The sequence below is a fragment of the Lytechinus variegatus genome, chromosome 1 (assembly GCF_018143015.1).
Source record: "Lytechinus variegatus isolate NC3 chromosome 1, Lvar_3.0, whole genome shotgun sequence".
Taxonomy (NCBI): domain Eukaryota; kingdom Metazoa; phylum Echinodermata; class Echinoidea; order Temnopleuroida; family Toxopneustidae; genus Lytechinus; species Lytechinus variegatus.
In genome coordinates, this window is record NC_054740.1 from 84,006,825 (window position 1) to 84,021,150 (window position 14,326).

Consider the following 14,326-nt stretch of genomic DNA (forward strand, 5'->3'; position numbering starts at 1 on the left):
CATGAATAGAAAACAAAAATACATCATCAGGAACCATTAAACAAATGAAATTAATGCATTTTATATTACATAACATATAAGAAGCTGCTCGTTTATAACGTGACAAATCCAAAACAATTTTTCTAATAACTTCTTCCTCAAACCTTCACCAATATATTTTTTTCTGCTTATTTTTACAACGAACTTTTCTTCAGGGTGAACTTCCCCTTTAAGTAATCTTGTAAGCCGGATTACAAGAACAAATGTGATTTTATCAGCAGATCACCCAGAGTGTACATATAACTATTTGTTAAAAGAAAATAACTTCAAATTTCTTATTTTACATCTAATTTTGATGAAATTTTCAAGAATATTTTATTTCACTTTTCTCTAAGTATATTCAAATCAATTGGCTGTTGAGTGAACTTGGCCTCTAAAGGGAAAAGGAATAAATGATTGTGATGATTTATTCTGTTATGTCAAATGCTTTTGTTGAGCCTTTTAACTGCAGAGATCTCCACCAAACCTTATATCCACAGAGATGTAACAAGCCCTGCTGCATAGTGGCGATACCAGTTACTGACATTGATGGAGGGACAGTACAGTAGCTATGGCATTTGGTGTGATGTAAACACTGTCAAATCAATTAGAAACCGTGAACAATGACAAGATGGACAGCGTGGATGACGCATGACATGTTGTCCTCTCCAAGCCCGGCAGAGATGGCTCCATCACAGGATCCTGGTAGGTTGCCCAGGTTCGGTGGAATTCCAACACGTTCCACAGCTCAGGTGTGGAAACCTTCATCACATCCAAGGAAAGGGCAGCTCATATATGCCACCGACGCCAGGTTACTCCATTTTATAGAAATGACATCAGTAATAGCTCCAGGTATTTTCTTGGACTTTTATGCAGAAACCCCACTCAAAGTGTACTACTATTTAGGTTGATCTTTACAATATGACAGACCACCCAATGCTAGCCTAAATGGCAACAAATTATGTATGCATATTTATTTCTAGACCTGTATAAATTAAATTATACCAGCCCAAAATATGAAATTGTGTGTATACCGTCCTTGCAGCCATATAGCACACTGTGAATAACAGCGGATGTGGACTTTCAGTGCAGGCAGTTGTGGCCCTTCAATTTCACACCCAATTTCGCTCTCCCCTCCATTTTTGGGTCCAAGACCCCTAGATCAAGAGAGAAGAGATAGAGTTACCCTTACAACTTTTCAGATTGCAGGACATGAGGGGAATTTTTCTATGAATTTACCTTTTTCTATTAAACTTCTTCTGTACTCTCATTGTTTGGCATGCTAAAACTTTACCTTACTTAATCTTAAAAAATTTGTTCAATGATGAAAAAAGGGGATGTAAGAAGCCAAGTCAGGCTTTTCTCACATCATGAATGCTCGCTTCCAATCTTTATTTTCCCATTATTGTCATTCTGTCTATACTCTATGACAATGTATGAGATTACTGACAATTCTAATTTTAAACAAAGAATTTACATCAAAATGTGAACACAGTCAAATCAAATATGAATTAACTGGGATTTTTCTTTTCCTGATAGGCCTAAATGTATACCACCTATTTTTCTAATATGAAGCAGGAATTTAAATACCACGTCCTAGAATGCAGAAATCCGGGCTTGATTTTGAGATTCCACTTCTACATGAGTGGAATATTTAATGACCTTTTACACATGTCTTTACATTCAAAGGATACAATTTGACACAATATTTAGTCATTTCTAGATCAATATTCATATGCTCCTAGAAACAAACTTTAATAGCTTCAGCAAGCCTCATCAATCATTGATCCAATGAATATTGTTCTGCTTAAGAGTGTTGCAAGTGCCATAACTACATCAACTCATTTGACAAACCAGAATTCAAGTGCACTGCAAAAAAATGAGCATATAAATCTGCAAGGTGAACACGAAGACTGACTTGGCTTTCATTCAGAGTTCACATAATTACAAGATAAACATGTAATTGCAGGAAAAATTCACATCAATGGCAAACCTTGTCCCTATAATGCCTCGGCCAACCCCCTTAACCTTGATCGATTTGCAGGCTGATGCAGAGAACATGAAAGAAAAACACTACCATTAAGAATCATTTTCTTGTAGCAATGTGCGCTTTCTGATTTGGCATCGGGTCCAAGGACCCAATTTTCCTTTCCATCTATTAATACATCCATTGCAATCAAACCAAAGCCCACTCGCTGCAATCCTGCCCTTGGTAGTCCCTATCCCGCATTTTAAAGGTTATGACCGTGGCCATCTTCCAAGTGCACCAAGATCGTCAACCCATTTCCTATAGCTGGATACACGGGGGGATGGGATCGTGCATGGCAACCTTTTGGCAAAGAGACAACAAATTTCACAGCCCCCTCTAGCTGTAAAGTAACGATGGCAGAGCGTGCACCGGCTACTGACACCCATGAAAACTAACAGGGATAATTCAATTGTGAATTAACTTTCAAGAAAACACCTAACTTCTGGTTTGGAGCCAATATGTCCCTGCTTTTTATGTCAACTGCTAAATGTATAATCTTGTTCTACTTCCTTCTTCTTAGCTTTCTCATTCCTGCCATGTGTAGATTCCAAACTGTTCCTCAACAAACATCAATCTTCATATTGTTGTTGGCAGGCGTCTGACATTTTCGTTTCATTGTGACAAGCTGTCAAAATTTACAATTTTTTTTATGCACACCGTACAAGCACTATTTTGACTGCATCTTTACTGTTCAAATCATTAATCTGTTGACAACCAAATTTTGCAAAATAATATAGACTTGGTATATGGTTCACAAGGTACGAGTAAGCAACAGGTTAATTGGCCCAGTGGTAGAGCTGATTTGACCGAGATGGAATCAAAGCCAGTGGTCCCAATTCATAAGAACACTACATAAAGACTTCTCCTACAGACTTTGTACACTTGACTTGGACCAAGGCCGGCAATGATGACATTCAACCCCATCATCGCCATCTGGGGGCCCAGTAATGTCAACCTAATCTATATCCCTGTATTGTGAAAGAGAGGTCATAGGTTCAATCCCCAACCAAGTCATAGTAACACTTTTTTGAAAAAAAATCAAAAATAAAATTGATCCTGGAGATATTTAGCCAGGTAACCAGCACTGGATGTTGACAGGTAATTGTAGCATCTGCAAGTCTTGCTGAAAGTGGCAAACGTGAGTCACTAAAACATTTCCCAAAAAAAATCATGCCTAGTTTAGAAGTGCATTACTATGCATGCATTATCCTCAAGTTCATGACCAGAAATATTATGAAGTCCTGAAGAGTCCTTTGTCATGCAAAAATGAAAAAAAAGAAAAGAAAAGACAAATAAAGACTGAGTAAAATTTAATCATAAACACAACAGAGTTGGATATGCTGGAACACCATAATTCGTATATTGATCAGATTTTGGTAATGTTTTTCCTTCCCAGTATTGTGAAAACAAGTGACAGTACAATTCATAATTATAGCAAAATCTGAGTAAGGGAGAAGAGGGGAAATAGGAGAATGTTCAGAATGGTAAAAGAAATAGCAATACAGTTGAAATGAAAAACACCATAAGAAGCAGAATCTATTCAGAATTGATGAAATACCCTCTCTCAGTCACGCAATAAACCAATGAATCGCAAATATGACTTCTTACCAATCACGGGGTGTGGGAGGAGGGTAAATTTAGAATTATTCTTTTTGATGAAATATGTTTCTATGGAGAGCTGGGACAGTGGTATAATCCTCATCAATAACTGATTCTAACAGCATGCTGGCGTGATTCATTCTGCTTTGCATAATGCATAAGGCACGCGCCATCCCTCCGGGATCACCTCTCAAAAAAACCATTGCCTTTTCATACAGAGGTCAATAACACCTAACAGTCTTCCCTCCTTTCTCCTATTTACCCCCCCCCCCCCTCTCTCTCTATGTATCTATCTCTCACTTCTTCTCTTTCCCTTCGAAATCTGCCTCTTTTCTTTAAATCCCCTTTCTCTACTTCTCCTTTTTTTCTCCTTCCCCTACATCTGTCTCCTCTCTTCATTCTCTCCATGTTTCCTCATATCTCTTCCTCCTTCCCCCACAACAAATTCAGTACCAATCTATGCACATGTAGGCCTATTCATCACAAGGTTATTAAAATTTTATATACCCCTGCATGCTAGCTTGCTTATCTATCAACTCTTCAACATTTACATCAATCACATGGAACAAATAAGAATAAAAGTCAACACTACCCATCCGTTCCTCCTATAGTCAGAAAAACAAGATTTTTGAATTATCTAATGATAAGAATTGGATGCCAATCACAGACCCATAAGAAAACTACTTTCAGTGAACAAAATCAATATAAAATCATTAAAAGAAAATATGGCCTATAAATAGCTGGTTGTAAATATCTATCTCCTTTATTCAATGAGTGAATGGCTATTATAACTCAATCATTCCATTGATTTGATCACTTTCTCTTTTGTGCAAACAGAGTTTAAATCAAAGACGAGCTATAACATTCCTCTGACAGGATAATTGTAAAATATAACAAATGACTGACTGTATAAACTAAAAAAAATTGATAGAAAGCAAAGATAGAAATCAGCACAAATAATTTAACACACCTCTGAGATGATTTTATTGAATGCTGCAACAAAAGAGCACATACTTTTTTGCATTCTCCACCATCCCTCCATCATAAAAAAGAGGAAATTTTGTATGATTTTGAGCAGCTGTATCCCTAAAAGGGACATACCTAACTGAAACATACAACATTAATGCCCAGCTGCCAATCGCGTTTCCTCCCGCACCACAGAAACACAACGAAACGCACACAGGAGTAACAATGCACCCGGGTCTAAGATTTTTGGGCATCGCCAGGTCAACGGCCTGCCATCTGGAAATATTATAATAATCTGCAGCTGCCTCCAGGAGGAGAAGTGCCACTTCATCATGTCCAGAAACATCACATTAGTATGCATGTTCATAGAACATGGATCCAGAGGTCACTCACACCCGGACGTGACAAGTTTACGCAGAACAAGCCTTGAATGCATCTCATCTGCGCTTTACACAGCGTGATTGTTTATTGATTTTCTTCAATGTATGTTTGGCTTCTGTACTTCCAGGGAGCCTCGTCAATAATCATAACCCTTTTAAAAATGCATAATACATAAGGCCATGTTGGACTACAATTTATGGACAACCAAATGATACGAAGAACAGGAACATATGGCAAAGACAGAATCCAAGTCAAACTCCAACAAGCCCAAATTTTTTTGTTACTAAACATACATGGAGCAGAAGTTCTGGGTATATTTCCCTTTTTTAATTAAACATTTTCATGGAATATGACTAAAGTAAACTTGGAAAAAAAATGAATATATTCCTTTCAAGAGAATCAAAACAAAACTACGAAGTTAGCAGGGGATTCATTAGACACACAAAAAGCATAGCAAAACTCCTATTTTTTTATTTCTCTTTATGTCTTAAATCAAAACTTGTATAATAATGAGAGAACATAACATTTACAAACTAAAACTCCATTCTGCTTGAGTTGGCTGCAAAATGCTAATCAAAATGTTTCATGTTACAAGTAAAGAATCCCTAGAGATATGGAAGGCAAATTTCCTGCAGGCAAATATATCACAGGATTCAATTCAAAACCAAAAACAAAATCTTGTAAAAAAAAAATGAAATAAATGAAACTTTGACACTGAAGACACATCATGATAGATAATACATGGAATGCCACTTAGCTCATGAATTAGTCAATAATCTTCCATTCTTCAATAGTCTTACTCTTCAGGCTCTGTTTACCTTTGTGGATTCTTCCAATATAAATGATGTCATATTGTGTGTTACGATGGGGATGAAAACCTCCAATAAATTCTAGTATTTTATTGTTTTCTATGGTAAGTCAAGATTGGTCTCATTATCTATGATCTCTCTCCTGACAACCCTATACCCTAAAATTGAAAAAAAATCACAAAAAATGTTGATCAGAAACTTTACATTTCACTATCTCAGGACAATTCTAGAATCTGCATGTAGAAATATCTCAGTCATACATTTTTTTTCAAAATCATTGAGTCCAGGTGAGGTGAATGGGTACCCCATAATATTAATTCCTTGGAATGCACTAAGCGCCCGAAAGACAGCTAGAGATAAAGCTGGGGTAATCATAACAATGATAGAAATATGCCTTGGAATAGATTACACGTATTTCTAGATAGATTGCACAATATCAATGTCTATTATTATAATCATTATTGAAGAGGCCTACTTTTGTTAGATTAGAATGATTTACTCACAGGCCTATGAATTCAAATAGAGTTCTGTGTGAACTCTGAGACGTAATTTTTCATGCATTTTATTTTTGTGTTTCTTTAAATACTATGCATAATCCTTGATTTATGGATCACATAATGTGCAATCATCAGAAAGGGGAATGTGAAAGTGTGTGCTTTCCACAACTAATGCTGGTCAATGGCCTTTAGCTCAGCAACACCCATCTGCACTGGAACAAAGGAGATATGGCAATCTGGCGCCATTCGTATGTGAAGCCTGCGAGTAATGAAAAAACAGGAGGGTAGTCTTTCCAAATGACAACTTACGGGCAAGGAGATGCTAAGATTAAATCAATGCCTCCTAGTTCTTGAATGTTAATGTATGTGGACTAAGTAAAGAAATGGATGCCATTTGCCCCGATCCAACACTACAAAATGTAAATTGCGCGTTACTGCCAGCAAAACTTATGGCTGTGGCATTCAACCGAGGAAATTGAAATTCACCCCCAGTTCAGCATTTTGAAGTTATTAGAAAACATAATGGGATTTACAGACATTCTTCTGTTATTTAGAGGTACCTAACTTTTATCTCTTATTTGTCCCATGGTAATTTTGCTATCGAGAAGCCTGCATGGCTTACCATTGTTGATTCATCCTTGGATGCATCCATTTGTAGTGTAGAGTAGCCATTTTGTGATTTCATTTTCTACAGATGAGTTAATATTCAATAAGTAAGTATTTTCAGGACTATTTGAAAGAAGGCATTACACATTGCATTTTTCTGATTGATTCATAACCTATCATCTTAAATCAAGAACATATATAAGTTTAATAATAACCTCATCATGTACTGTGCATGTGTGGCCTATGTAATAAGATAACATTCAGGTTTTGTGAAAATGGGCCCTGGTGTTTTACATGTCCTATATGCTAATAAAAATAAAACATGCCCTATCACCTATGTACTCTCTCCTATACCAGGTTGCACACCTGACATTAGGTGGTTTCAAACTGCCTCAATCATAAGAATCCCTGTTAAATTACAATAACTTTTTTAGGCTTAAAATACCCATTAATTTATTCCTGCATTCACACCACCCCGAAACATACCCTTTGGGATAAGTTCCTGAAGTTACGAGCATGCGCAGTATATGGTCTGATAAGCAGGCAAGGCGCGAGGTTCAAAATCACTAGCCCAGCAGCCACCCATGGCGCTCGCGCCCAACGACACGCTGGGCTAAAAGTTCCCGTAAATTGCTTTCACATTGCCAAAATACATGCGACCTTGGAAAAATCCCGGCGAAAGTTCTCGTAATTTCGCCAAGTGCCTACTATTTAGAGGGTATTTTCTTTCGGGGAAATTACGCGTAGTTTGCTTTCACATTACCAAAATACCTGGTATTTTCTGATCGGAGTAAATTTCCCGATCAGCGAATACCTGGAACTGACGAACTTCGAGGCGGTCTGAAACCACCTATTGGTCCATTTGGCTCCCACAGACAGGGAGCAACTTTTCTGACCTTACATTCTTAACCTGAACCTCTGCCTTTATTACTGCCCATTTTTACCCAGCTTTGAATTTTTATACATCTCCCAAACACCAGCATGCCTTCATGAAGTGATGGATCTTAGGGAAACATCCCATGCAGCGCACGTACACAGTAATGCATGTACTTTTTTTTTTAATTGCAATTATTTAGTTTTTTTGTGCTTACATTTTGTTTTGGTGATAGCCATTTCTTTGCTTCATCATGTCATTGTCACTTGACAAGGTAATTTTACAGCCAAGAGACTGACAAAATCATTATTCTGTAATTATCCATTGATCAATATTTCATTACTGCTCTATTTTCTAATTTAGTTTATATTTTGCCAATTATTTTCATTCAGAATATTTTTCATCCATTTCAAATTTCATAGCGATGCCCTGCATATTCAAGTTTTCGAGTACCCTTCTTTTTTTCAACAATAACATTTTATATTGCTGAACATTAGTAGACTATATCATTCTTTTGGTGCCATGCCATCTTGATTTCTCAACAAATATTATGAAAAATGAAGATGAAAATATGTAAATGAATATGCAGGGTCTTGTTCAAATACCAGCACCTTGCCATACCATTACACGTTCAGACTTTTCCTTGTCCAGCTGTAAAATTAATTGTGTAAGTAAACAATTTGAAATTTTCTAGCTTATAACTATCCTTGAATGTTTTGTAAAAATATGCTGGTTCAACAAAATATAGAATTTAGTTTAATTTTTTTTCAAATACACAATTATTAGAATCCCAGGCTGGTATTATCTACTGAAATCTCACTTATGCATTACTTAATCAACCAACTGTTTCTCATTTAAATGAGAATTTTTTTAAGTGTATATAGAATCTTCAAATGTAAATAATATTCAATGTAAACATTGCACAATTAGTCTTTGGACTACAGTATTGTATTCTATTTTATATCTAATAAACCGAATTGAATCTAATAGTATTTCATCACAATAATTGAACTAATAATTGTAATAATTGAACAATTTATTTAAAATGATTTTTCATTTTCTGTTTTTCTCTTGGTTTCCAATACAGCACCATAATAATTATAATTCATCTTCCCATTGAAAAAAAATGGAACAAATTAGTGATGCAACAGGAGTGTCCTCCAAAGAAGTGCATATTGGAAGTATGTAATAGACCCATGTACTGCAGATAAGTCTTGATAAATACACCTTGTGAAAAACAGCTGAAAATGAAAGAAGTTATTCAAAATAAATAATGGTCATATAATTTTTTTATAGAATTACCTCATTGCTTGGAATTCTGTTAAGTTTTTGCTAAATAATGTTTTATTTCCTAACATAAATCTTAAACAGTAATGGGATAAGGTTGTATAATTCTATTGGGCACATTTCAAAACACTTCATAATCGATGTGTTGTTATATTGGATCAGTTTATGTTTTAAGTATATGTCAGATGTTAAGTTATTGCAATCCCAAGAGGAATAAGCAGCATTTTCAACATCCAAGTCAACTTCTCTGAATCTTCTTGCATATGATGTCCTCTTGTAGCCACTTTCATTGTAATATTTTAGGGCAAAAAGGGATTTTGGCCTGAAAACTTGACAAAATTGCTCAGTATTTTCTGAATATTACAACATTTCCTCACACTCTCAAAACCAGTGGTCCTTCACTATTATCAGCACGGTTGGCAGCTTTTAGAAAAGAGAGAAAATTGAGCTCCATTGTTTCCCACTCAAGCAAAATGCTCCAGTGGCAATGACGGCATTGTCTTGCATTCAACAAGAGCTATCAGATAGATCATCGCTTCAAAGCTGACATCACAACACTGAATAAAAGACCTTATATGATTGGCTGATCACCCTTACACAAATATTGATCCAGCATATCAGAACAGATGACAGCAATTTTACAATAAAAAAGGATAAAAATCTTTGTATATTGCAAGCTTCCGTGGTCAATGACAAGAGTCAGAACTATTTCAAATCATTTGTGGAAGGTCTTCACATGGGCACGCCTAGTTTAAATGGAATTCTTAACAAAGATATTCATAGAAGTGCTGAAATTATCTATTTGTTCAACACCACTCAACTGTATCATTTCCTCTCAATGGCAATCAATACCTCTTTTCTTTCTTGGCGAATATCTTCATAAATCTCTTTCGAATCAATACGACTGCCAATCAAAGATCCCCTTTTTTGCTTCATTTAACCCTAACTGAGCAGAAACAAGGTTGTTAAATATGTTTCGTTTTCCTAAATGAAAAAGAAATGATACCTTTCCCAATTATTTCATACTTTTCTTTACCCCCACTGATTTAAGTAGAATACTTTTTGAGGTGAAATTGGCATACAGATTTTATATGGGGGTTAATGATTTGATCTTCAAGCTGCATCTTAAATCAAAATAAGAACTGGATATTATTACCAGACGCTCTTACATACTAAAATCTCTTCAGCTATTTCATGATATTGTATTGAAAAAGAGGTTGGGATTCAAAAATAGCCAACAATTGTGACCTTAGGAACTCCATGTCAAACCAGAACTTCCTCTTTTCCCTCAGATTACATAGAAAAGGGCATTAATTAGCTACAGCCCAGAACACAAACACAAAACTTACAATAGAAATTATAATCTGGGAATCATTTTGTGGCATTTTCATTTGCATTGTTTTGGTTGCTTTAACAATATCTAAAGGAAACTTCAAATGCAGATGGCGGGTTCGAATCTTCTGGAAGTCATTTTGCTATTTTCCATTTGTATAATTTCCTAACGTACACTGCGTGGATACAATATATCCAGTGGTTTGGCCGACTTAAATATCAAAATTTCCAGACCACAATTAAATGAATGAATAAAGAGATGATATGGAACATGGATAGTAAATTTGGTCTGAAATAAGTTTATGATTTATAGGTTAGATGGGATTTAGTGTGTGCGCCCTTCTGCTTTTTGAGAAATTTGCTCTCTTCTGCCAGACGAGTGACGAATTGTATTATATTTAAGCAAGAACTGATCAATAGATAACCCAAACAATATTTCAGCTTCTCTTAGCCTATCATAATGTTTAAATTTCATATACGAGATTCTCTCTCTTTTTTAGTGCTGGTTTTGAAAGACGTTTGGTTGATAATAATGTATTCAAGCCTTTGGAAAAAAAATATCAAACTGCAATTGAAACACTATAATGCAGAACTGTGTGCCAAACTGGACATGACATCACTTGACTGAAAATGTATCTATCTATAATATACATCTAAATATACATCTAAGATAGACAGCCCAATTTTCTAACAGGTCATCATAACTTACGATTAAAAGCGTGTGGTTTTTACTGAAGGGTGTAAAGAAAGGAAGAGAAGTCAAGTTTGATTTCCTCATCATAGATAGCTTTATATAAATATCAACCATGGCCTTTGGGTAGTAACTAAGGCCCTAGTTGATAGGACAGGTCATCCAAGGGTGTATTCAACTCTTTTTCACTTCAGAGTCAATACTCTCAAAAATAAATTTTTATCTATTTATTTATCTATCAGTTTATCTATTTTTTTAGAAGGAGGGTCTTCCGTACAATTGATGCATTTCAAAGCAAAAAGCTGAAATACAGAGATGTATCTAAGCACTTCAGTGAAACCATGGTAAATAAAACTTAAATGTGAAGGACTACATGGTTCCATGAAATCTTAGCAGTCCTAAAGAGTTTTGAGGACAAATACTCAATGTACTATCAGCATGACTAAGTATGGTGTCCTTAATTTATGGTCTAATACAATTCAAATTAATGCATAGAACACTTCCAGATAAATTTTGCACAGCACAAGGAATTCCAATCGTTAGTATTATCATTATTGATATTTTCATCTTCATATATCACTACAGAACTTTTCTTGCAAGACGAAAGTCATACAGCACTCACCTGGATACAATACCCGAGTTACAAGTGGAGACTAGACTCCTTCACCAGCCTTTTTCTACTTGCTTTGACTGACCACTTCCAGTTCAATCTACATTTAAAAAGAAAAATACATGAGAAAGTGGAGAGAGTGAGAGTTAAAAAAAGAGGAATGTTATAAATTATTGAAAAAGTAACAAAAAAATGCATGATAACCACTCTTTGTAAATGTAAGGGCTAATTCAACTTGAGATTTGTTTTTATAATATTAAAATGTTTTAATTTCTTTACTAAAGCAAGAAAGAACACAAACCATGTGAGCAAACATCATAAAAACAGCACATGTTCTATTTTATGGTACAAATAAATCTTATAGATCATAGTAATACTCATTTCTGATTTTCTCTCCTTAACTTCATAAGTGCAATTTTACAGATGTTTATTATTCAATATCAAAGAATCTGCAAGTCATAAAATCCTCTCTTATAAAAAAATTATTAGCTGAGTAAATCATGGAATATGAGTATAATGCTGGAAAATTATAAATGTCATATAAAGAGTATGAATGTGATAAGCATTGCAATGTAATATTGCAGCTTTGGTTTCAGGTCAGTCACAATTATGATGTAATTTCAACCAAATACTCGCATATCAATCATACTTTGCTTCTAAATTAACCATAAAAAATATCTTGAAGTGTACAGATTTCTATATTTTCAATGTATTTCAAAGCATATAAAGACTATAAACACAATATAATTCTTACCAATAAATAAAGAGTAAATGGGGAAAAATTTTGAAACTGCTATAAAACCAAGACTGACTCATATTAAAATGAAATTAATTGAGGGTTTAAAACAAGCATTTCAAATGCCACATCACAATACCTCCGATTTATTAACATGTTCATGGAGAGACAGTGATTATCGCATATGTGATAAAGTAAACATTACACATGCACATGCAGTATTAACTGATAACTTTTATTCACACATTCAGTACTTTTAGGTACATTTTAGTCATTTTTGTACATGGTAAAAAAAAGAAATTTTCCTGGTTTTATAAACCATTTCACTTGTTGAAAAGAGAAAGGGTCTAACGACTGATGGGCCTCCTTTCTTTGCCCATACAGTATAATCAAATCACCTCTTCCCAACACAAATGAACTCTACAGGCAGGCAGGCAGCAAACCAACTATTGTTATCTCGCCCTCCCTCCCATTCTATCGCAAACCCTAAACAGTGGCTTCCCCAAGCCCGCGCTTGGATCGCGTGTCACAGTCGGTGCGTTTGCGGGGACAGGCTGAGGGGTCAGGTAGTGGAACCGATGAATAGCCGTTCTGCAGCAGCCCCCTCGGCTTCCAATTTATTAGCCAGGCCATTGACCCACTCTGTACTTTAACTTAAGCATGCCAAGTGCACATGGTAATAGCCTTGCTTCAAGGACACAAGATGGAATGATTCTAAATCCAAATAATCTAAGAGAGGATGCACAGTATGTCACAACTCCCTGAAATTACTTATGAGAAAAAATTTCTGTAAGATGAATCTCATAATCAAGTGTCACATATCCAGTAAGTACTTAAAGAATATTGTCACTGTAACTACTTAATTGATATACTGAATACAAAATAATTAATTCCTTATTATTCTTTTTATCTTACCAATTGCTTGTATTCCCATGCATGGGTGGAATGCATTTCGTATACCCTCCTGTCTACTTGTTGGGGGAGATCTGAACTACAAAATGCTTCATAATGTTTATATCCTCCTTTGCCTCTCCTGACTCAAAAGTGAAGGTTCAATTCTCGGTAAGCCCTGATCACCTAACAAGTGGATGATTATTTTAGGTATCTGCATGAATATTTCCATTGAATATCTCTTGGAAAGGGCATTGCACAAACTGCCCAATATAAACGCACCCATTGACCCCTATTCCCAACGTTCATTGCCATGGTAAATAGCAATAAGATAAAAGATGTATGTTTTTCAAAATGTCAATCTGTCTGCCTCCCTAATCTGTTCAGATCCCTTATCCTGTCATAATGCAGCTTTCCTTTTCTTTACTATTAAGCATGCATATCAATTATTAGTGTTCGACATTTCTACTAATAAACTTTGCTCTATCAATATTCAAAACTGAACTCACGCTGGTAAGAATAAATACTTGGTCTTTACATTGTGTGTAGTGAACCTTTATGTACATGTAGTTATCTTACATAAGGAAATAAAATGGGATTTCTCTTTTTTAAACAAATAAGAAATCCAGTCTTTAGTACAGTTTTTTACAAAACAAACCGTCCATAATTTAGTATTTGTTCAAAAAGGCTTCGTCTTGTAGAATTATTCCATGTATATGTGTATAGTCTGAATTCTATCATTAGGCCCATATAATCATAATATATGATATAGAGGATAGTTATAATTATAAATATACAAAGTTCATTTTCAAATCTAAAGCTATTTTTTAATACTGACATGAACAAGAAAAGTGAATAATAAAACAATTTCCAATGAAATTGCCATGAACCTGTACTAAATTAGACAAAATGCTTCAAAAGTCCCTCATTCCATCAAATATTTCACAAAAAATTTAGTCTTGGAAAGAAGAAAAAATACGTCTAGGCAGAACAAAAGTGC

At 35.1% G+C, this 14,326-nt stretch overlaps 1 long non-coding RNA gene across 9 annotated transcripts in view; it reads right to left on the minus strand.

Moving 5' to 3' along the window:
• The window catches only part of LOC121425727, a 97,694-nt gene that overhangs the window by 19,256 nt on the left and 64,112 nt on the right, over window positions 1-14,326 (minus strand). For 6 of the 9 annotated variants that reach the window (XR_005971540.1, XR_005971529.1, XR_005971531.1 and 3 more), the window contains one exon: window positions 10,756-11,799. This is a non-coding gene — a long non-coding RNA (uncharacterized LOC121425727). Of the gene's footprint in view, window positions 1-1,156; window positions 1,176-3,279; window positions 3,299-10,755; window positions 11,800-14,326 lie in introns of those variants that run through there. The other 3 variants (XR_005971534.1, XR_005971533.1, XR_005971532.1) reach the window with 3 other exon arrangements.